Raw genomic sequence first — 15,877 nt, forward strand, 5'->3', positions numbered from 1 at the left:
AAAATGAAAAAGAAATACAATAAAAATATAAAAAATTTAAAAATTATGACAGGAAAACCACAGATAAGATCAAAGTCTAACAAAAAAAATCAAAACCAAAATACCATATAAAATAAGAATAAAAATATAAAATTTAAAGAAGATGAAATTCCAAAGAAAAAAAGAAGGAAAAAAGTTTTAAAAAAAGAGGAAAATATAAATTTGATTTCAAGAGGTTTCTTCCAGTCGGTGTCACTGTATTACAACTTTTAGCTCTGTGAAGTTCCTGGGCTGTCCACAGCTGAGATGATGCTGTTGCAATGATGTAGATGGGGCCGCATTCACAATGCAGGGTGGGGCGTGTTGTTAGGGAGGGCTTTATGGCTTCACCTTTATAGATTTATGGCTCTAGCAATCAGGATCTCCGGCTTCCAGGCGCACCTTTCCACATCTCAACAGACCTGGATACCGGATGTGGAGCCCCTCCGTTCTTCAGGGGATAGAGTGTCTCTGGAAAACTAGCTGTGGGGTTTGTCTCTGCCACTCTCAGTACCGCGAGGTGAGAGAGGCAGGATCTGGGAAACTGGGGGATCACACTTCAGTTTTCTTTTTCTCTGCCGAGTGTAGACTGCATACAGACTGCAGGAACAGTGGCTGTGACCACACGCTGTGGCTGCTTTGGTTTATCTCCACCTCTGTCCCTCTTACTCACCACTCCTTTTGGCAAAAGTAGACCCAGTCACTACAGATTTCCTTCTCTGTAACCCTCAGACAAAATCCAAACTGAGCTTCCCTCCCTGTAGTTTAGCAGGAAAAAAAAAAACCAACCACACCAGGTTTGTCTCCTCGCATCCAACAGCAAGTGTGTTTTTCCTTCTGCTCCCCTTTTCATCCAGTCCCACCTTTAGTCCGTTTGCTGTGTGGATCTTTCCAATGCTCCTGTGAGCCCAGCTGGATTTCCTTTGCTGCATTATTGTTGTTCAATTTGTTGAAATTTCAAAGGGAGAGATCAGGAATATCTCACACACTGCTGTTACTCTACTCTGAAGTCATTCTTGTTATTGATTCTTACCTCCCTTTTCACTTGGTTTTATAGATATAATTATTTTGGTTTATCCTTTTCATATTCACCAAGGAAAGACATTACAAAATTTAGTAAATGCCAAATGTTGTCTTGAAAAGTTTTCAAGGCCCTGGCCAGTTGGCTCAGCGATAGAGCATCAGCTCAGTGTGTGGATGTCCCAGGTTTGATTCCCGGCCAGGGCACATAGGAGAAGCGGCCCATCTGCTTCTCCACCCCTCCCCCTCTCCTTCTTCTCTATCTTTCTCCTCCCTTCCCACAGCCAAGGCTCCATTGGAGCAAAGTTGTCTCGGCCACTGTGGATGGCCCCACGGCCTCTGCCTCAGGTGCTAGAATGGCTCCAGTTGCAACAGAGCAATGCCCCAGATGGGCAGAGCATCACCCCTAGTGGGCATGCCGGGTGGATTCTGGTTGGGTGCATGCAGGAGTTTGTCTCTCTGCCTCCCCACTTCTCACTTCAGAAAAATTCAAAAAAAGAAAAAGAAATGTTTGCAGTGTGTGTGTGTATAAAAAACTGTTTTATCAACTATTACTGTTACATTATATTTTGTTTGTATGCTCCCTTGACATTTACAAAGAGCTTTTACATACATTCTCATTTTATCAGTTATGTTATATTTAAGTACATCTATGTCATAATCCTAAATTCTTAAGAGTTCATGTCAGAATCTTTACCAATGTGTCCTATCAATGTGTTTTCCATTAGAACAATGTTTTAACTCAACTTTTTTTTTACATTTTCATATGATTTGGTCTTATTTTTTCAGAGTTGTTTTTGGTGCTTAAGAAACAAATACTTAACATTAATCTAAATAAATTCTTATTACGAAAGTAAGTTGAGCCTGACCTGTGGTGGCGCAGTGGATAAAGCATCGACCTGGAAATGCTGAGGTCGCCAGTTTGAAACCCTGGGCTTGCCTGGTCAAGGCACATATGGGAGTTCATGCTTCCAGCTCCTCCCCCACTTCTCTCTCTCTGTCTCTCCCTCTCCTCTCTAAAATGAATAAAAAAAAAAAAAAAAGAAAGTAAATTGATTGGTTGTAAAAAAAAATTTATTTATTTTTTTGTATTTTTCTGAAGTTGGAAACGGGGAGGCAGGCAGACAGACTCCTGCATGTGCCTGGCTAGGATCCACCCAGCATGCCCACCATTGGCGATGCTCTGCCCATCTGGGGGGTCACTCTGTTGTAACCAGAGCCATTCTAGCGCCTGAGGCAGAGGCCACAGAGCCATCCTCAGCGCCTGGGCCATCTTTGCTCCAGTGGAGCCTCGGCTGCAGGAGGGGAAGAGAGAGACAGAGAGGAAGGAGAGGGGGAGGGGTGGAGAAGCAGATGAACGCTTCTCCTGTGTGCCCTGGCCAGGAATCGAACCCGGGACTCCTGCACACCAGGCCGATGCTCTACCACTGAGCCAAGCGGCCAGGGCCTGTAAAAAAATTATTTAATATTTTCCCAGAGCATATTATATAAGTATTATCGATTCTTAGACATACTTGGTGACAACTTAAAGAAGATTGCAGGAGCCTGACCAGGCAGTGGCACAGTGGATAGAGTATCAGACTGGGATGTGGAGGATCCAGGTTCGAGACCCCAAGGTCGCCAGCTTGAGTGCGGGCTCATCTGGTTTGAGCAAAAGCTCACCAGCTTGGACCCAAGCTCGCTGGCTTGAGCAAGGGGTTACTCAGTCTGCTGAAGGCCCACGGTCAAGGCACATATGAGAAAGCAATCAATGAACAACTAAAGTGTCGCAACGAAAAACTGATGATTGATGCTTCTCATCTCTCTCCGTTCCTGTCTGTCTGTCCCTATCTATCCCTCTCTCTGACTCTCTCTGTCTCTGTAAAAAAATAAAATAAAAAATACAGAAGATTGCACGATTATACAAAAACGTTGTATACCTTTTACCCTAATTCATCAAATGTTGATCTTTCTTCACCTCCATCCCTGCCTCTTCTCTCTCTCACACAAAAACACACAAACACATTTTTTCTCACTTATTTAATAAAAAGCTATAGACATTTTTGACCCATTATTCATCAATATTTCAGTATATGTTTCTTCACAACAAGTACATTTTCTTATATAAACAGGTTACAAATAATTAAATTCAGGATCTTTAACATTACTGTAGTACTATTATCTAATATATGGTTTTTGATAATATTTCAGCCCTGGATTGATAGCTCAGTTGATTAGAGCATCATCTAAAGCACAGAGGTTGCCAGGGCACATAAAGGAACAGATCAATGTTCCTGTCTTTCTCTCTCTCTAAAAAAAAAAAAATCAATAAAATAGGCCCTGACTGGTTGGCTCAGTGGTGGAGCATCAACCTGGCATGTGGATGTCCCAGGTTTGATTCTCGGTCAGGGTACACAGGAGAAGTGACCATCTGCTTCTCTTTCCCTCCTCCTCTCTATTCTCTCTCTTTCTCTTTATCTCTCTCTTCCTCTCCTGCAGCCATGGCTTGATTGGTTCAAGCTCATTGGTCCCCGGGGCTAAAATCGAAGGAAGAAAAATAAATAAAGTGTCACTAATTTTGACAATTTTTTTGTTTTGATTTGTTTTGTATGGAGGAACTTCTCTACTATGGACTTCCTTTTAGCTTTAGGTCTTCTACATTTTTTTTCCTTTTCTAAGTGAGATGAGGGGAGATAAACAGACCTGCATGCGCCCCAACCAGGATCCACCAAATAACCCCCATCTGGGGTTGATGCTCTACCAATCTGGTGCCATGCAGCTGAGCTATTTTCAGCACCTGAGGCAGAGGTTCCACAGAGCCATCCTCAGTGCCTGGGGTAATGATCTTGAACCAATCAAGCCATGGCTACAGGAAGAAAAGAGAAAGAGGGGAGGGGAAGGAGGAGGAGGAGTGAAGAAGCAGATGGTTGCTTTTCCTGTGTGCCCTGACCGGGAATCAAACCTGGGACGTCCACACACTGGGCGGACACTCTACCACTGAGAAAACTGGCCAGGGCTGACAATAATGTTTTTTATAACAATTTTTTTTTAAATAATTTTATTTTTAATGGGGCGACATCAATAAATCAGGATACATATATTCAAAGATAACAAGTCCAGGTTATCTTGTCGTTCAATTATGTTACATACCCATCACTCAAAGTCAGATTGTCCTCTGTCACCTTCTATCTAGTTTTCTTTGTGCCCCTCCCCCTTTCCTTCTCCCTCTCCCCCCTCCCTTCGTAACCACCACACTCTTATCAATGTCTCTTAGTTTCACTTTTATGTCCCACCTACATATGGAATAATGCAGTTCCTGGTTTTTTTTTATTTACTTATTTCACTTCGTATAATGTTATCAAGATCCCACCATTTTGCTGTAAATGATCCGATGTCATCATTTCTTATGGCTGAGTAGTATTCCATAGTGTATATGTGCCACATCTTCTTTATCCAGTCATCTATTGAAGGGTTTTTTGGTTGTTTCCATGTCCTGGCCACTGTGAACAATGCTGCAGTGGACATGGGGCTGCATGTGTCTTTACGTATCAGTGTATAACAATTTTTTAACAGGGATTCAACATCTAATATTTTATTTATTTATTTTTTTAAAGGTAATCTTTAGTTTCTTTTTTTTTTAAGTCTTTATTATTTATTTATTTATTTATTACAGAGACAGAGAGTGAGTCAGAGCGAGGGATAGACAGGGACCGACAGACAGGAACGGAGAGAGATGAGAAGCATCAATCATTCGTTTTTCATTGCGCTTGCAACACCTTAGTTGTTCATTGATTGCTTTCTCATATGTGCCTTGACCGCAGGCCTTCAGCAGACCGAGTAACCCCTTGTTGGACCCAGCGACCTTGGGTTCAGGCTGGTAGACTTTTGCTCAAACCAGATGAGCCCACGCTCAAGCTGGCGACCTCGGGGTCTCGAACCTGGGTCCTCTGTATCCCAGGACGACGCTCTATCCACTGCGCCACCGCCTGGTCAGGCTCAACATCTAATATTTTATCATGCATTGCATTTATTTATCACATCTCTTTATTCTCTTATAATTTGGAGCAGTTCTTTAGTCTGTCTTTGTCTTACATCATATTGGCTTTTTTTTTTTTTTTTTACAGAGACAGAGCGAGAGTCAGAGAGAAGGATAGACAGGGACAGACAGGAATGGAGAGCGATGAGAAGCATCAATCATCAGCTTTTCGTTGCGACACCCTAGTTGTTCATTGATTGCTTTCTCATATGTGCCTTGACCATGGCCCTCAGCAGACTGAGTAACCCCTTGCTCGAGCCAGCAACCTTGAGTCCAAGCTGGTGAGCTTTCCTCAAACTAGATGAGCCCGTGCTCAAGCTGGCGACTTGGGGTCTCAAACCTGGGTCTTCTGCATCGCAGTCCGACACTCCATCCACTGCACCATCACCTGGTCAGGCCATATTGGCATTTTTGAAGATTAGAGAGTTATTGCTTCACAGAAGGTTTTTAAATTTTAGTTTGACTAATGTTTCCTAATGATTAGAGTAATGCTGTTATGTATTTTGGCAGGAATACCATAAAAGTAATGTTTTCTGAGTAAATCATAACAGAAAGAACGAGATACCACTGTGCCATTGGTTATATTTACTAACACAATTTCTACATCTATTAATGGGAATTCTAGCATAATGAAGAACTTTCCCTTATTTATCAGTATGGATTCACAAATACATAATACTTTATTTAATGAATTATAATTTATTGCTGTCATTTTCTGGCTCAAATTTTCTAGATTTGGCCATTAGTAGTCACTTCAAGTATAGTCCCATCATTTTTTTAAACTTTTGTTTCATTTTCAAAATATAAAATAAAATCAACATTGATGGGTGGGTAAGAGGGAAGGATGTTTTGGATATTTTGAGGAACCACCATACTTTCTTCCATAATGGTTGTACTATTTTTTTTTTTTAATTTTTTTACAGAGACAGAGAGAGTCAGAGAGAGGGACAGATAGGGAGAGACAGGCAGGAAGGGAGAGAGACGAGAAGCATCAATCATCAGTTTTTCATTGTGGCACTTTAGTTCATTGATTGCTTTCTCATATGTGCCTTGACAGCGGGCCTTCAGCAGACCCAGTAACCCCTTGCTTGAGTCAGCAACCTTGGGTCCAAGCTGGTGAGCTTTTTGCTCAAGCCAGAAGAGCCCGCGCTCAAGCTGGTGACCTCGGGGTCTTGAACTTGGGTCCTCTGCATCCCAGTCCAACACTCTATGTTTTGGATATTTTGAAGGGAGATATATGATAAAACAAAATTCGAATTGTATATTTTAGATGGTGGATATAAGGATTTATTTTATACAATTATTTTAGACTTCATCTGTGTTTGGAAAGACTCACTAAAAATTTTGTAAGGACATTAATGGAGCTGGGAGAACTATGTTGTTTGTCTTATCAATTTATTCAATTGAGCAATTGAGTAGATAACTTTATGCTGTTGACAAGAGAGTTCTCTTTATGGAAAGATGAGAAATATAGTATGAGGGAAGGTGAAGAATAGCCATGTGACATTGGATTAGCATTATAGATAAAGTATAAGTTTATATACCTGTACTTCTAATTTCTGAACTTTACATACTTTTTTTAAAAAGATTGTTTTACTGATTTTACAGAGGGAGGTGAGAGAGAGATGGGGAGCAAGAGTATCAACTCATACTTGCTTCACTTTAGTTGTTCACTGCTCATCGTATGTGCCTTGACTGGCCAAGTCCAGGCTTTCAAACTGGTGACCTTAGTGTTCCAGTTTGATGCTCTATCCACTGCACCACCAAAAGCCAGGCTACAAAGATTTATACTGAGATATAATTGACATATAACATTATACTCGTTTCAGGTATACAGCATAATGATTTAATACATGTACATATTGCAAAATGATTACCACAGTAAGTCAACATCCATCACCCCACATAGTACTGTTTTCTTATGGTGAGAGCATTTAAGATCCACTCTGTTAGCAACCTTCAAATCTGTAATTCAGTATCATTAATAATAGTCACCGTGTGATATATACTACATGCCCAGGAATTATTTATTTATAACAAAAGTTTGCACCTTTTGACCACCTTTACCCATTTCACCCAACTCATCTTGTACCTCTGGCAACCACCAATCTGTTCTCTGTATCTATGAGTTTAGGTTTGTTTTTGTTTTTCAGATTCCACCTATATGCAAATATTTGTCTTTGTCTGATTTATCTCACTTAGTATAATGCCCTCAAGTTCCATCCATGGCATTCCACAAATGACAAGACTTTTTCTTTTTAATGGCTAAATATTTTGTTTTGTATATATAACACATTTTCTTTATTCATTCATTTTTTTTTTTATTCATTTTAGAGAGGAGAGGGAGAGACAGAGGGAGAGACAGAGAGAGGAGAGACAGAGAGAGAGAAGGAGGGGAGGAGCTGGAAGCATCAACTCTCATATGTGCCTTGACCAGGCAAGCCCAGGGTTTTGAACCAGCAACCTCAGTGTTTCCAGGTCGACACTTTATCCACTGCACCACCACAGGTCATTTTTTTGATGGACCGTTAGGTTGTTCCCGTGTCTTGGCTATTGTAAATAATGTTGCAATGAATATGGAGGAGTAAATATCTTTTTGAGTTAAGCATTTCATTTTCTTGGAATAAATACCCAGAAGTAGAATTATTGGATCATATGGTATTATTTTTAATTTTTTGAGAAACCTCCATAACATTTTATATAGTGACTACACCAATTTCCATTCCCACCAGTAGTATACAAAGACACCCTTTTCCTCCACAGTTGCACCAATTCTTATTATTTCTTGTCTTTGATAATAGCCATTCTAGGAGTTGTGAGGCTGTGTCTCATTGTGGTTTTGATTTGCATTTTCCCAATGTCTAGTGATGTCGAGCACTGTTTCATATACCTGTTGACACACTATATATTTTCTTTAGAAAGATGTTCATTCAGACTTTTTTTTTTTACAGAGAGAGAGAGAGAGAGAGAGATAGGGACCGACAGACAGGAACAGAGAGAGATGAGAAGCATAAATCATTAGTGTTTTGTTGCGACACCTTAGTTGTTCATTGATTACTTTCTCGAATGTGCCTTGACGGGGGGGGGGGGGGGGGGGGGGCTACAGCAGACTGAGTAACCCCTTGCTCGAGCCAGCGACCTTGGGTCCAAGCTGGTGATCTTTGCTCAAACCAGATGAGCCTGCGCTCAAGCTGGCGACCTCAGGGTCTCAAACCTGGGTTCTCCGCATCCCAGTCCAACGCTCTGTCCACTGCACCTGGTCAGGCCAGCCTTTTTTTTTTTTTTTTTTTTTTAAGTTAAAGAGAGGATGAGAAGCATCAATTCATAGTTGCATCACTTTAGTTGTTTATTGATTCTTTTTCATACATGCCTTGACTGGGTTGCTCCAGCCAAGCCAGCGACCCCACACTCATGTGGGAAGAGCCCACACTCAAGCTGGTGACTTCTGGGTTTCAACTCTGGGCCCTCAGTGTCCAGATCAACACTCTATCCACTCTACCACCGCCAATCAAGCCCATTTTCTAATCAAATTTTTTGTCTTTTTCCTATTGAGTTGTGAGGTGTTTTTTTTGTTTGTTTGTTTGTTGTTGTTTTTTTTTTTTTTTTTTCATTTTTCTGAAGCTGGAAACAGGGAGAGACAGTCTGACAGACTCCCGCATGCGCCCGACCGGGATCCACCGGGCACGCCCACCAGGGGCGGTACTCTGCCCCCCAGGGGGCGATGCTCTGCCCATCCTGGGCGTCGCCATATTGCGACCAGAGCCACTCTAGCGCCTGAGGCAGAGGCCACAGAGCCATGCCCAGCGCCCGGGCCATCTTTGCTCCAATGGAGCCTTGGCTGCGGGAGGGGAAGAGAGAGACAGAGAGGAAAGCGCTGCGGAGGGGTGGAGAAGCAACTGGGCGCTTCTCCTATGTGCCCTGGCCGGGAATCGAACCCGGGTCCTCCGCACGCTAGGTCGACGCTCTACCGCTGAGCCAACCGGCCAGGGCTTTGTGAGGTGTTTTTTTGTTTGTTTGTTTTTTTACAGAGACAGAGTCAGAGGTACAGATAGCGGCAGACAGGAAGAGAGAGAGATGGGAAACATCAGTTCTTTGTTGCGGCATCTTAGTTGTTCGTTGATTACTTATTCATTGATTGCTTTCTCACATGTGCCTTGATGGGGGCAGGGGGACTACAGCAGAGCTAGTAACTCCTTGCTCAAGCCAGCAACCTTGGGCTCAAGTCAACAACCTTGGGCTTTAAGTCAGCGACCTTTGGGCTCAAGCCAGTGACCATGGGGTCATGTCTATGATCCCACGCTCAAGCCAGCGACCCTGTGCTCAAACCAGCGACCTTGGGGTTTCAAACCTGGTTCTTCTGAGTCCCAGTCCAACGCTCTGTCCACTACTCCACTGCCTGGTCAGGCAAGTTGTATTAGTTTTTTAATCCATTTTGGTAATTAAGCCCTTTGTCAGTGATGATTTGCTAATATTTTCTCCTATTCAGGAGGTTTTCTTTTTATTTTCTAAATGATTTCCTTTCCTTTTTAGAAGCTTTTTATTTTTTTGTGTGAGAGAGAGGGACCAATAGGAACAGATAGTCAGGAAGGGAGAGAGATGAGAAGCATCAGTTCTTCACTGTGGCTCCTTAGTTGTTCATTGAGTGCTTTCTCATATGTGCCTTGGCCAGGAGCTACAGCAGACCTAGGGAACCTTTGCTCAAGCCAGTGGCCTTTGGGCTCAAGCCAGCGACCCTGGCATCATGTCTATGATCCCATGCTCAAGCTGGTGAGCCCGGCACTCAAGCCGGAAGAGCCCGTGCTCAAGCGGTGACCTCAAGGTTTCAAAACTGGGTCTTCTGTATCCCGGTCCAATGTTCTATCCACTGTGTCACTGCCTGGTCAAGCTTTAGATGTTTTTTTGTTTGATATAGTCCCACTTGTTTATTTTTGCTTTTGTTGCCTTTGCTTCTGGTGTCAAACCCAAAAAATCATCACCAAGGAGTTTTATGGTTTTAGATATTATGTTCATGACTTTATTCCATTTCAATTTGATTTTTGTGTATGTTGAAAGATAATGGTCAGTGCTATGTTTCTTTTTCTCCTGAATCCAAGTGAAAGGAGTTACGAGAATAATATCTCATTTCTTAAAAATCATCAACTATCTTTTTTCTTCCAGATAAACTCCTATGACATATTATTTATTGCCTCTTATTTCATAGTTTTCATATCTGAATGACTATTAACATAGGTAGCAAAATTTATAAATAAATGGTATTATGACAGATATTTCTTTTGATATTTTATGTCTTTACTGTTTATATTTAGGAATTTGCTATTGATTTTTTATGGTTTTTGTGTGTGTTTTTTTGTCTATTTTGTCTTTGATGAAAAGTCTCTTTGCTTGACTTGGGAAACTGCTTTTGTTACCAAAGTGACTTAAATTTTTAAGTACATGTTCTAATTTTTGGGTTTGTTCCCAGTTTGTCAGCTACTTACTATGAACAATGTCTAGCCAATTAGAACTTATACTATGAATCATTTCTGTACTCTACTAACAGTACAAAAACAATATAAACTTAATGAAGTTTATCATTGTTTTTTAAAAAAGACTAGAAAAAAATTAAAAGACTATAGACAAAGAAAAAGAAAAAAATATATTAATTCCAGAAGTTTTGCAAGCAAATCTAGGCTTTAAAAGATGTTTTTTTTCTTTTTTTTTTTTTTTTTTGTATTTTTCTGAAGCTGGAAACAGGGAGAGACAGTCAGACAGACTCCCGCATGCGCCCGACCGGGATCCACCCCGCACGCCCACCAGGGGCGATGCTCTGCCCACCAGGGGGCGATGCTCTGCCCATCCTGGGCGTCGCCATGTTGCGACCAGAGCCACTCTAGCGCCTGAGGCAGAGGCCACAGAGCCATGCCCAGCGCCCGGGCCATCTTTGCTCCAATGGAGCCTTGGCTGCGGGAGGGGAAGAGAGAGACAGAGAGGAAAGCGCTGCGGAGGGGTGGAGAAGCAAATGGGCGCTTCTCCTATGTGCCCTGGCCGGGAATCGAACCCGGGTCCTCCGCACGCTAGGCCGACGCTCTACCGCTGAGCCAACCGGCCAGGGCTAAAAGATGTTTTTTTCATATGAAAAATGTATTGGGTGAATTTCAGTGAAAACACACACACACACACACACACACACACACAAATACCAAGTTTATATTTGTCTCTTCTAGGTGAGGAAAAATATCAGTTTTCTCATGTAGTTGTATTCACAAAGATCATAACATCATATCTCTAGATATCAATCACCATTGCAAAAATTACTGACAAAATTGTCAGGGAGTCTCAAATTTATCCAAAATGGCTATTGTGTCAGGTGTCAGTTTTATCTTCACAATTTTTCTTTGTAGTTAAAGTCTCTACCTATAAGGTGAAGATATTATTACATAAAATTTTTCAGAGTTTTTTCTGATTCAGTATAGTTTTTTTCTATGTTTACTTGACCAGTTTTGTTTACATGTATTTAATGTACCATATTGATTAATACACAGAGATTATGTGGTTTGGTTACTATAACTAGAACAGTATGCTTACGGCTTCAGAATCAGCTTTTGCTTGGAAACATTTATAAGTTTCAACTTACTTTTATGTGTTAAAAGTATATTATTGCCCTTACCAACTCATCTATGATGAAGATCAGAAACCAAAAGCCTTCCAACTTACCTCCAACAAGTTTCACATGGAAGACTTATAACCAGATAGGAACCTCTTTCTCTAAACTCCCCACATTTGTCAGTGTCTCTCACCTGCTAAGAAGTGACATAACTTACTCCCATTATTATGGGATTTTAAAGCCATAGAGCAGATAGCAGGCCAGTTTCCTAAGAGGATTTTATAGGTATCATTTATGTTTATGAAATGTACTTCTTTTCCATATTAGTAATTTTGTTATACAAAATTAAATGAGATTATTTCTGATTACCAATTTGTTTTATCCAATTATGCAGTGTGTCCGTAAAGTCATGGTGCACTTTTGACCGGTCACAGGAAAGCAACAAAAGACGATAGAAATGTGAAATCTACACCAAATAAAAGGAAAACTCTCCCAGTTTCATACCTATTCAGTGCAGTTCGATGTGGGCTCATGCACAGATTTTTTAGGGCTCCTTAAGTAGCTATCCCATCGTATAGCCTCTACAGACTCGTCACTGACTGATGGCCTACCAGAACGGGGTTTCTCCACCAAACTGCCGGTTTCCTTCAACTGCTTATTCCACCAAGTAATGTTATTCCTATGTGGTGGCGCTTTGTTATAAACGCGCCGATATTCACTTGCACTTTGGTCACGGATTCAAATTTAGCGAGCCACAGAACACACTGAACTTTCCGCTGTACTGTCCACATCTCAACTGGCATGGCCGTGGGCTGCTCCGCTGTATACATGGTGTTACGTCATCATCTGCGCATGCGCACATGCTGCCACATCATCCTACAGAAACTGGGAGGGTTTTCCTTTTATTTGGTGCAGATTTCACATTTCTATCATCTTTTGTTGCTTTCCTGTTACTGGTCAAAAGTGCACCATGACTTTACGGACACACTGTATATCTTATTGAGCCTATGTAATTAACTAAATGGTTATAGAAAGTATAGGAATAGAAGAAAATATGCATATATAGTATTGCTCTCTGCCCCAAGTTCCAGGCACAAAGTTCCTAAAGCCCCTGTAATTTCCAAATGATAAGAACACTAGGAGCATCTCTTGTTCTTTTTAATTTTATTTTGATAATATCAATTTATTGCTAGTTTTGGTCTTTCCATTAGTTCCCTATATAAAAAAGATGAGTTTCATAGTAGTAGGTATAATAGTTTCTGAAGAAAACATGGGCAAAATAAGATAGAAACCATAAATAATCAGAAAGTAAATGAAGCAAACCTGTCTAATGTGATGCTTACCCTAAAATACATTAATATTTTTCCCTAAGTTATTAGATTCTTAAGGTAAAATTATCTCAATCTAGCATATTTGGAATTGTTATAAATATTCTAGTCTTTAAATGTTATGAAAGACTTAAAGATCTCATTAATGGAGCTGGAAATGTTAGCAGTTATACTACTGGTCAAGTTTTATTTGTATTTTCTGAACCCTCTTTAAGCCAAGAATAATAACCAGGTAGAATCTAGTCATAATCACTACTATATATCTGATCCGTTCCTTGTTTGGGGTTCAAGATATGTAAATTTTGGCTCTCTTTTCTTGGTATGCATCTTTCACAATCTTTTCTGTGATTTTCATGGAAGTATCTCTAACAGTGTTCAAAGGAGAATAAAGCTAGCGCATCATAACCTCAGCAGTAGTGAGCAAAATCTTATCTATGATATGCCTCAGTGCACATACCACAACACCAAGAGCAACTCCATGAAACACCTAGGAATTGTTGCCTTGGCTAGAATATAGGGTCCATCCATTTGGAGTAGTGACTGGTTCAGGACCGCCCCTGGTAAAATTGCATGCCCTTTGGTTAGTTCATAGCACTGTTTTGTGCTATATTCTGCTTTGCTATTTGGGTTCTTCAAAGCAAAATGATAGGTCATTCATTGAAGGCCATAGCTTTTAGAATTTGTTCTGAAAATACACCACCAATTGCAGCAACTCCTATGAGAGCAGTTGGTTTTATTTCTTAAACAGTATCTTCTAGGTTCTTCATTTCTTCATGTTCATGAGCAAATTCATTTCTCTCTTTTGCTAAAAATAACACATCAACCGTATCGTTGTTATTGCTTTCTCCTTTTATAAACCTTCATTTTCTATGACCATTACCATCAGGTGTGCAATCCCTAAGACAGTCTCTCCAGCTCTTTGAAATAGTATTGTTTGATCAGACAGTTTGTTCTTCATTATTGGAAGGGCTGCAAGGATACCTATAACTACAACAGATACTGTTCCTTGAATAACATCATTGAATGTGCAGTACTTATTTTGATACTTGTTCAGGAGACAATGCATTTATGTTGGTAAAATCTTTAAACTGAAGTAGGCAATTCATGCCATACTTGGAAGAAAGTCCCTCCATTAATTCATCCTAAACATCATATTCAGTACCTCTCACTCTTCTCGGCTATAGTCCAATGTACCCAATGGATCTTTAACCCCTCTTTTTGTGTTTCCAGAGTTTCCACATCCAGACTGACAGGCAGATATTCTTGAGCACTCATCTCTTCACAAACTACATACAGAGCTAGTTTACCCACAGGGATGCCCATTCCATTACAGTCAAGGTCTCCCAAGCCAAGAATATGCTTTCCATTCATCACTACAAAAGCCTTGATGATCTCTTTTGGCCATGAATTACAAAGCTGAAGCAGGCTCAGGCCAGTTTGCTCAGTGCATACAGCTTCAGCCCAGCTTGCAGACGTCCTGGGTTTGATCCCTTAGTCATGGCACACATGAGAGGCGACCATCTGCTTCTCCTCTCCCTCACTTCCCCCTTCTCTTTTTTTTCCCCTCGCACTGGCCTCAGCCTGCTTCAGCTTTGTAATTCATGACCAGAAGAGATCATCAAGGCATTTGTGGTGACAAATGGAAAGCATATTCTTAGCTTGGGGGAGGATATGGTTGATGTGTTATTTTTAGCAAAAGAGAGAAATGAATTTGCTCATGAACATGAAGAAATGAAGAAACTTGAGCGTTGGCCCCGAGCACTGAGGATAGCTCAGTTGATTGAAGCACTGGCCCCAGACAGGTGTTGCTGGGTGGATCCTAGTCAGGGAGAATGTGGGAGTCTGTCTTTCTATTTCCCTTCCTCTCACTTAAAAAAAAAGTTGAAGCAATATGTCCTTCATCACTGATAGTAATAAAGAGACCTGACCCACGGTGAGGGCTTAAACAATAGGCATGAATTTCTCAATGTCAGACATTAGCACTCTATACAGTAGCTTTTTATTTTTATCCTGAAGACCCATTAAAAGAGAATTCCTGTCAAAGTCAGAATTCAGATGCTCAAACTTTTTTTTTTGAAAGAGTGAGAATCGGACAGATAGGGACAGAGAGACAGGAAGGGAGAGAGGTGAGAAGCATCAATTCTTCTTTGTGGCACTTTAGTTGCTCATTGACTGCTTTCTCATATGTGCCTTGACCGGGGGGCTACAGCAGAGCTAGCGACCGCTTGCTCAGTCCAGCGACCTTGGCATCATGTCTATGATCTCACTCTCAAGCAAGTGACCCCTCACTTCAGCTGGTAAGCCCGCACTCAAGCCACGACCTTAGGGTTTCAAACCTGGGTCCTCCGTGTCCCAGTCTGACGCTCTATTCACTGTGCCACTGCCTGGTCAGGCCAGATGCTCAAACTTTTTAATTAAGAACCTGGATAACCTAACTGATGAAGCAAGGTGACAAAAATCCATAAATACTCAATTGTTGTCTCCTAGGTTAAAAAACCAAGTTCTTGTTGAGGTAGGGGTTCTGCATCATGACTTAGCATACACACTGTTGGGTGTGGCAGCAGCAGGGGAGGTTTTGGCCTCCATCGTGGTGCATGGTAAAGCAGCAGGGGAGAGCAAGAGCCCACTTATTTGTCTTTGAGCCTGTCCCTGACACAGGCCACCTAAAATCCTTGAAAATTCCTTAGTGATTACAGTAGTAGGAGTATCTCTTGTTCTGATGAGGTAACTTGCAGTGAGCTCCTGGTTGGGGGCTGATCATCAGAAAGACCAAGCCATGATTAGAAGCTTGGAGTTTTCAGCCCCAATCCCCATTGTCCAGAGGGGAGAGGGCCTGGAAATTGAAGTTAATAATCATGCCTATGTGAAGAAGCCTCCATAAAATCCCAATCACATGATGTTCAGAGATCTTCC

General features: G+C 41.2%; 1 protein-coding gene and 1 pseudogene across 3 annotated transcripts in view; one reads left to right on the plus strand and one right to left on the minus strand.

Moving 5' to 3' along the window:
• The window catches only part of ASH1L (ASH1 like histone lysine methyltransferase), a 324,062-nt gene that overhangs the window by 193,267 nt on the left and 114,918 nt on the right, over positions 1-15,877 (plus strand). The window lies entirely within an intron of this gene.
• Positions 13,137-15,494, minus strand: LOC136390996 (NADP-dependent malic enzyme-like; annotated as a pseudogene).

This window comes from Saccopteryx leptura, chromosome 2 (genome assembly GCF_036850995.1).
Source record: "Saccopteryx leptura isolate mSacLep1 chromosome 2, mSacLep1_pri_phased_curated, whole genome shotgun sequence".
In the NCBI taxonomy this organism is placed as follows: Eukaryota; Metazoa; Chordata; class Mammalia; order Chiroptera; family Emballonuridae; genus Saccopteryx; species Saccopteryx leptura.